The following is a 9,257-nucleotide window of genomic DNA, read 5'->3' as shown; positions in this document are numbered from 1 at the left end:
CACTGAACTATTTGTACTGTGGAGTTCATAAACAAGCAATACCACCCTTTCTTCAGTAATTACATTCATTTTGGGTTAATTTTTTCCCTACACTTTTGACAGGACTGTGTATAGAATGCATGTGTCTTCATGCATTTCTTCCAATGACAGTGTTGACTGAAATTGGCAAATGGTTCGCCAATTAACATGAGAAGCTGACCCAGCCACCAAGGCTCAGGAATATACTTCTAAGAAACTGAGTCCTTCACTGGCTTGGAAACCTTAGTCTGTTCTAAAACATTTAGACAATAAAAATTGTCATTTTTATACCAAACTTATAGCACTTGTGCAGTGCTTCTGAACTGGAGATCTCTAAAAAAAGCTTTAAGTGGGAGAGCACTGCGATTTTTCTTATTCGTAGCCCTTGAAGTTAAAGAAAGTGAAGAAATGGGACAGCATGGAATTCAGCCACATGATACCCAACTGCAGTGAAATTCTCTGAAGTATGCAACTACTTCAAATGCTGATCCCATAAACCTTCCTGCAAAGAAGTTTTTAGACATATACATATAAGAAAAAGTCTTAAGTATATATAATATATAAATTTGGTTGTAAATAATTAATATTTAATACAAAAATATTTGTACATAGTTACATTTTTTAATATAAATATGCACAAGTGTAATTGAAGAATAAAAAACCTCATTTGTAGAGATTTAAGACATTTGAGATGTAAAGGAAGAAAACAATATTCTGTCTGGCAAAGAAAACACGATACTCAATGAAAGCAAGAACACAAGTTGGTAATAAAAACTTCTGTTTATTTCTTACTAACCTGCCATGTTTGTTAAATCAGAGTTACAATTGCTGTTATAGCTGTTCTGGGAAACAGCTACATTTTCCAGTTCAGCATTCACAGTTCAGTAGCATGGCTAGACAGAATGCTGGCTCTCTACTTCTTTTCTCCTCCTCCTCTTCAAACATAGTAAATATAATAAAATGGGATGAAACAGAGCTATATTTATAGTTGTCCTCTAAAATACCAGGTTTATTCATGGAAAATTGGTCTTTTCCTCCAGGAGGGTTTCTCAGAGAATCAGAACACACTTCTAGGCTAAAGTATCAGTTCACTGTATTTGACCCTACTAGTTTCTTGTTTTCACTGAGGTAGGACAACACGATGACAAGCAACCGTTCACTTTTCCACTGATTGGTGCAATAACTGTCATTTAGGGATGCTGATGGTTTCCTTCCAGATTTTTCTTCTGTGGTGTCTAATAATGGAATAATGGAATGCCTTTGTAGGTTTTGTTTTGTTTTGTTTTGTTTTGTTTTTGTTATTTAATATAGAAACAGGGAAATGTACGTTACTAGCGATATACAGCTGGCTGGAATGTGGTTTAACATGCAGTTAGCACAATCCATCTCAGTGCTGCTTTCCGTTGCAAGTGGTTTTGTACACCTTTGTACACAGTTGGTCAAGAAGGGAAAAAAAATGCAGATCATGAGCTTCTTCCAGAAGATGACTGACATTTGAGAAGCTGGCTTGTGTCTACACAGGGGTCTACACAGCTCAGATCCTGACAGCAACAGCTACACAATGAAATGAAGAGTTGTAAGGAATCAATACAACCCAAAAATAAGTTATTTACATTTAGTTCTTTTTTTTTTTTCCAAAATAGTAGATAAACAAGGTTTACTGGAGATAAGGCAAAATCATGGTACAGTGACTGAGGAAATGTCCAATTGACTGCCAGACCAACAGTTACCCAGAGAAGCACAAGTAATGCTGAGTAAATGTTGGGAATTCTCCTTCAGAGATCCTGGAGGATATCTATTCCTGTGCAGTGCAGTGCACCTGGCCACTGATCAAGGAATAGAAGATAAAGACATCTGAGAAAGAGAAGTGGCAGGCATAGACTCTGACCAAACATGGGAGGTTGCCTTGAGTGAGGATTAGTTGGCTAGCATCACAGGCATGGGTTAGGGGTACTGTTGGGTCACAGCTTGAACTAGTGATTGAACACCTGGTGAAGGGCTGTGTCTGGCCCAGGGAACATAAGCAAACTGTTTGCACCTGTGCTCTCTAGGTGATCAGAAGGTGTAGACCCAGGGTGGCCTGGGTTCGTATAAGGGCCAACTACTGAAAAGAAGGCTCTTTTTGCACCTAGGCTGCTTCCTGTGAGGGAGTGTTGTATAGCTATAGAACCCCTTCACCAGCTGGGTGAGTTTGATTCTTCTTTCTGTATACAACTATTGGCCTGTCTGTAGGTACTTTATCTGGTAGTACCAAGAATCTGTCAGAAGTAATTTTGCTTCTTCTTAAACAGGAACTCGCTTGTGTTTGTGTGTGCCCTTGCTGTGTTGTGTCATTGAATTATTCAGACTCTAAGAGGCTTCTTAGATCAGTACTCCAACCCTTCTGTTCAGCCTTATCTCTTCATAACCATCAGTCTGAGAAATGTGCCTGTGGGAATGCAAGCATTCATAAAGAGAAGTGTAGTGGCATTTTGTGCTCTCCCACAATAATAGGGAGGCAGCTTAAAAAAGAGGTGATCTCAGAGACACTGATATCTAGGTATGTGAGAGACATTTGCATTTGACTGGGGCAGCTGACGTTTGCGCACCAAATGCTGAGTGTGATCCCACTAACTGGCTTCTTCGGAACAACAACAGTGCACCTTAGGTAAAATTCTAGCAGTGCAGAATGATCTCAGCTGACTGTGGGATGGGAGCATACCTGCTCTCGTTTTCAGTGACTGCTGAGCAGGAAGCCCAGAGTATGAGCAGAAGGCTGCAGGTGGCGCTGGGGGTCACATTTAGTCAGAAATGAACGTATCTTTATCTCAGTGTAGACCAGGTGTTTCTGTAAACAAGCACTTGGAAATGTGTTTGTCCTAAGGCAAAAGCATTTTACTGAGAGAGTTCCAAATGAGCTAAAGCTTTTGCTTATTATTAATTTTTTTTCCAGATCCCAGCTTTTATCACTTTCTCAGCTGGAATAAATCACTGTCATTTCTAAGAAGTTATATACCCTGTAGATTCAGTTTCTTTCAAATGAGCAGCTTCAATTTACACTCTAGAATTGGCCGTGGGAGTTAGCACTTTCCAGTGATGTTAATGTAAACTCACTTGTTTATTGTTCATGTGTTTTTGAATGGGAACTATCTTTATTATCTTCTCTTCTGTTTCAGCTCTCTTCTGGAGAGAATCAAGTGAAAATGGTTCTGCAGAAGTGACAGACATGGCTATAAGACTGAATGTTGTAATCAGTGAGAATGAAGGTAAAGGGAACAGAGAGACTGGTCGATTAATTCTGCTTGATGGGTAGGTATGGGACCTTAGAAAGAACCCTTGAGAAAACATATTTTGACAAGCATCTTTCTCTTGGGAATTTACATACCAGTATGTTTCATATTTTGAAGGCAGTTCATCAACCATTATTGCTTCAGCATTTTGCATCAAAGTGCTGGGTTAAAAATGTTCTTTGGAAGAAACTGCAATATCATAAGGGAAACTTTGGGATAGGGATTTATCTCAACAGCTCTATTCCAGTTTTGGATTATCAGAACTCCTCAAGAGCTATTTAAGTCAATGCACAGTTTTTTCTGTTCGGACAAAAACCTCTTTTCATGAGCTTCTTCTTCAACGCCCCTGTTCATAGAATCATAAAATGGCCTGGGTTGAAAAGGACCATAATGATCAATTCATTATCAAGGTATCATCAAGGTTTCAACCCCCCTGCCATGGGCAGGGTCGCCAACCATTAGATAAGGCTGCCCAGAGCCACATCCAGCCTTGCCCTGAATGCCTCCAGGGATGGGGTATCCACAACTTCCTTGGGCAACATGTTCCAGTGTGTCAGCACCCTCTGTGTGAGGTTGAGATGTTCCTAGAACAACACAATGGTTTAGATTGAAAGGAACCTTAAATATCAGCAAGCTTCAGCCTATCACAGGATCACCAAGGTTGAAAAAGATCTACAACATCATCTGGTCCAACCATCCACCTATCACCAATAGTTCTCACTAAACCATATCCCTCAATTGCCTTTGATCTTCCCCAGAAATATTGGGGAATATGCAGCATAAGAGTGAATGATTTGGAAAGATTTCATTGGCAGGAATCACTCCTTAACCACAAGTAACCTCCTTATGACTCAGGGGGCTCTGCTGGCTCTTAAATTCAGCTCTCCCTGTGCCCTGGGAGGGCTGATCTGAACAGCTAGATTCACAGCCCCTCCAGGTAAGTGCATACAAATGTGTATGTATGTATATATGTATGAATGTGTAGCCTGGTTATATAACTTCCTGAGGTCATGTATGTGCATGAAGAATAAACAACTTCCCATAAATGAAGTACACCTTATAAAATATTCATAACAAATTGTAAGTAATGCACTAGGCCTAACAGAATGAGAATGCTTAATTTATGTTGACAGAGCTAGTAGGTTGCAGTAAGGGTGTTATCTGCCAAAAGAGTAAAAAACTTCATCTTTTCTCATCTTCCTGAAGCTCATCTGAAAATTTGTTGCCCAAAAAAGTTCCTCTGATACATTGTGATCAGGATTTTTGGGTCAGAGCCCCTTGAGAGCTGTTGCTCTTGAGGACAGTATAGACTGATGCTGTACAAAACTTTGCTTCAGGATGTCTGCTGTGAATTCAGGAATGTGGCTTGAACATGTGGCTGCCCACAGCGTGCCAGTACTGCTAAGGGCTCCTCTGTGGAAAGCTTGGTTTCTGTGGTCAAATAACAGTATTGATCCATCCACAAGCTGGGGGAATGTGGCATGGAATTTATTTTTTTTATTTTTATTTATTTATTTATTTATTCGCCTCTTTTCTGAGGCAGAGATGCAGTAAAATTCATAGGAAAGAAATCCCCCTTATATATAGCCTAAGCATCAATTTATGCGATTACAAGCTGACAGATGACACAGCCAAAGTGACTTAGATTAGTGGGCTCCAAACACACTTGGTTGCTTTAATATCCCTTTTCTTTCTGATCTGATGTATTAGATCTGTTATGGGAGACCTTAACATTTATGTTATTTAACATGCTGGAATGATTGTATTAAGTCTTGGAGTCTGCTAATTTTAGGAAGATCAGGAAAAAAGGCAGTCAATCTCATGCTTTTTTTAAAAATGTGTTAATCTATATGCATATGCAGATGTGTAGTTAAATACAAGGTTATAACTTACCTCAGGGAAAAAAAGCTTCTAATAAGGGTATATTTGCAGCATAGTCACAGGAGTAACAGAATGCAAAAGTCATTCAGATCAAAAGACCAGCTCTTCTATCCAGATAGATTAGAACTGATGACAAAACACTGTAAAATCAAATTCAAATTGAAAAAATGGAAATTAGGGTGGGAGGGGGATTGGAAAGTTCCAGATGAGGTACAGACATTGAAAAATGTCAGTTTGATGTGACAGTGGGCAGCAGATCAGCTATAAATGATGATATTCTTAACCTTTTGCAACCTTGTGATGATTGCTTGTTGGAAAATACAGATGCAGAGGAAAACAGACATGGTTCTGCTGATCTGCAGGCACAGAAAAGTACTGTTGAGGGGTTTTGAGCTTTTCACCACTTACCAGAGCTGCAAATGCAGTGTGCTTGACTGTGCAATTGAATAGTTTTAGAAAACAGGAAGGAAGGACTAATGTGCAAGTACAGACAATCTTCATTATAAAATGTGTTAGCTAAGCTTGTTCTTAAACTTTCTGGAAGTTTTATTTCACTTAAAATTGGATTATTTCACTTTCTGGAAGTAAAAATGCAAATGCCATCTGTGGTTTGACTGCTTATGTACTGCATTGTTTGTAGTAAGATTTGATGATTACTTTAATATAGGCTGCAGCATGTTTTTAGCTTTCAGCATCTTGGTATTTATGATGACAGCATAAAAGTGTGATTGGAGATGTCTGCTTCCTTCTAAAATTTACAGAGGTTTTTATTCTGACTTTCAGCAGCCTGGAGTGTAGAGGCAAAGAGCAGTTATGTGGTGTTGTGGCTGTGGGAAAGCAGTGCTTCCAGGGATCAGGGTAGAGATGCCATGCTCTTAATTTGAGCATCCTCAGGTTGTCCCCCAATGGGGAGCAGGAGGAAAATTCTGAGTGTGAAGAAAAGTTATGGAGTAGCTCCAGGACCCAAAGAAACATACTTGTTTTGCTTTCACATATGAGTGTAAGTAAGAAGGGCGTGATTTTGCTTACTGGACATAAAAATGCATCCTAAATCTCGAAAAAACACTACACAGTAGAAATTGCATTGCTTGAGATTCTGAAGTAAGAGCAGGAAAGTATTGCAGAGAACTCTCCTGCATCAGAAACTGTTCGGTTAATGGATTACTGCTTGGTATTTTATTTTGGTTGTGGATAAAAAGTTGTTTATATTAAATGTAGATACTACGTTAAAAAGGAGAACCCAGGGTGGAAGAGTACTGAAATCAATGCAAATTAGGAGCTGAAGTTCTATAATGATGAATAGAGCTAGGCTGTTGAAGGGTTTGGATGTACAAGTTAAAAGATAAGAATTATGTCGCGTGGTTGGTTGGTCTCTTCCAAGGAAGTCATTAAGGTTATCACAGAGTTATGTTTGTAAAGTCTAAACACATACTTAGCGTGCATTAAAAAATGCTTGTTCAATATCACAGGAATGTGCATATTACCAGTATATAAAGAAGGTATCAGAGCAGAAAGCTTGATACTGCCCTGTTATGAAATAAGGAGGGAACCATCTGTTTCAACAGTAATTGAGCCAAGAAGTTGTTGCTCTCTTTAGCTGGTGATCTGATGTTCCCGGGGATGAATTCCTTTTGGCCAAAGGTAACTGTTATTCTTGTAACACCATTGGTGATTCAGCTCTCATGCTTCACTGACAGCTGCAGAGACAGCCATAGTTACTTTCTTTTTCTCTTCCCTTTAATTTCCCGTGGAAAGTTGGTCATTTAAAGCTGAAAAATCCAGCAGTGGAAATAACCCAACTATTCCATAGGATTCAGACTAATATGTCCTCCTATTCTGTTCCTGAGATACAGCTTAGTGGCATTTTATGATTGTTGATTCCCTGTACGATCTCCCATGATTTATTGGTCATTATTCTTTTTTTTGGCTGAATACCAAAATTTTTTTGGAGATGTGAGTACTCAGATGGCCTGGTGCAATGTGAGTAGTCTCATGTGAACGAACAAGACTGATTTTTCTCTTTATGATATCTGTAAAGTGCATAACTGGTAAGAAAACCAAGTTAGGAAAAATCTTACCATCAGACCTGGGATAAACAAAGCCCCTGTGCTTTTCATGGAGGTATACTACTTCATTATTTCTCTAACAAGTGTTCTTCTGGCACTGCCGAGTCTTACAAACAGGCTGGATGGTTGGGCTCAGAGTGTGATTGCTAATGGGATGTACTCTACCTGGAGGATGATGAGAAGCAGAGTACCAGAGGGGTTATACTGTAACCTCTTCTTTTTTACGTATTTGTCAGTATTATAGAGGAAACTGATAGTGTAACATCACTGGATGTACAGTGGGCACCAAACTGGGGATACCGGTCAGTATGCTCAAAAGCAGGGTTGCCATCCAGTTTGAGCTGGAGAGGCAAGAGGAACTGGAGAACAGGAAACATGTGAAATTCAGTAAGGGCAAGTGCAAAGATCTACTCCTGGGAATGAGGAATGGCTGGCAGTAATGCAGGCTGAGGATGGATTGGTGAGGGTAGTTCTGCTTGGATTGGAAGGGCTGCAGCAGCTAGCCAAGTACATGTGAGTTCATTGTGCCCTGACGGAAAGAAGGCCAATGGCATCCAGGGTGGTACCAACAGCAAGGCAACACAAGGCAAGCAAAATGATGTTTTCCCTTTATTAAACATTCTTTAAACCGCATTTAGTTTTTAGGTCCTCCAGGTTGTGTGTTTTTTTTTTTTTTTTTTTTTTGTTTTGTTTTAAAGCTGATCAACTGAAGTGAGTTCACCAGACGGCCATTGAAATGACTGGGGCACTTTCCTGTGAGGAGAGACTGCACTGCTTTTTTGGACATCCGATAGCAACTCCCCAGTACTTGAGGAAATCGCAGAGAAGAGAAAACCAGGCTGTTGACAACAGGGCATGGCAAGAGGAGTGTAGGCCTCAGGCACAGACTAAAATGAGAAAAGTTCAGGCTGAACAAAAGGGAAAACTTTTCCCCATGAGGACAGTGAGGCTGCCCAGAGCAGTAGTGCAGTTCCCGTTGTTGTGTTTTTTTTTTTTTCCTGGCTAAATAAAGCCCTGAGCAACTTGGGTTGTCCTCATGGCTCAACATAGTTTGAGGGGGCGGTAGATCCTCACAGTCCCTTCCAACCTGGATTTTCCTGCTTTTCTGGAGATGGTTCCTGTTACAAAGTAATTTGCAATTTAAATTGAGACCCAAAAAAAAAAAAGTAAACTAATCCTGATCAGATAGGAGATAGTAGCTTTGGTTTCTAGCAGTCTTAATATTTTGAAAATTAGGCTAAAAGTGAGGAAAAGCAGAAAATCTTGATAACAATGACCATGACCTATAAGGACAATACGTGGGTTTATCTTGACAAAACTCAAGCTACTTCTATCTGAGCAAGTGTTAACTATAGGCACTGGTGCCTCTACTGTATATGGATGACTTCCTATAAGGAAGATGTCAATGAGAAAAACGCAAATTTCAAGGAAAGCTACTGCTTTCCTTGAAATTTGTTGCTGTCAGAGGCCCGAAAGAAAGCATAATATGGGATGGGTATAATGTATTTCAGTTTGCCTTTTTCCTGACTTTTTTTTTTTTTTTTAACGATGCAGATTAGCCTGGAGTATACTTAATGTAATTATTAGGAATCTGCATTATGCTCTGTCTTAATTTTGCATTCCTGTGTCTGGGGCCTCTAGTCTGTGGACTCAAGTGCACTGTTATGTTATTATGGTTTCTAGATAATAATAATTCTAGATTATTATGGTTTCTAGTGATTACATATAGCCTACACAATGAATTTGGTTGCTACAAGCATTTTTACAGGTTCTTTAAACATTATAAAAGGAAAACTGTCTATTGGTATATGTAGTATCCATTACACAAGATTTTGACTCATCTCTTGTTCAGAAATATTGTCCATTATAAAAAATTTTAAATTACACTTATTCTTTCTTTTACTGTCAGTCCTGTCAGTCACCATTTCCCTTCAAATTTGTCACGTGGAAAAATGTATCACAATTGCTTATATCATTGTTTGTCATCTGATTGTCTTTACATTTATTTTGCACTTTTTCAAAG

At 39.2% G+C, this 9,257-nt stretch overlaps 1 long non-coding RNA gene across 1 annotated transcript; it reads left to right on the top strand.

Moving 5' to 3' along the window:
- Window positions 1-2,020: 2,020 nt before the first annotated feature.
- LOC122179264 lies at window positions 2,021-8,192 on the top strand. The gene is made up of 3 exons (XR_006178618.1): window positions 2,021-2,203; window positions 3,174-3,263; window positions 7,933-8,192. It is a non-coding gene; the product is annotated as an uncharacterized LOC122179264 (long non-coding RNA).
- The last annotated feature ends 1,065 nt before the right edge of the window (window positions 8,193-9,257 follow it).

The sequence above is a fragment of the Lagopus leucura genome, unplaced genomic scaffold (assembly GCF_019238085.1).
Source record: "Lagopus leucura isolate 7727_CA_CO unplaced genomic scaffold, USGS_WTPT01 Super-Scaffold_100002, whole genome shotgun sequence".
Lineage (NCBI taxonomy): Eukaryota > Metazoa > Chordata > Aves > Galliformes > Phasianidae > Lagopus > Lagopus leucura.
This window is presented reverse-complemented; position numbering and strand designations above follow the sequence as displayed.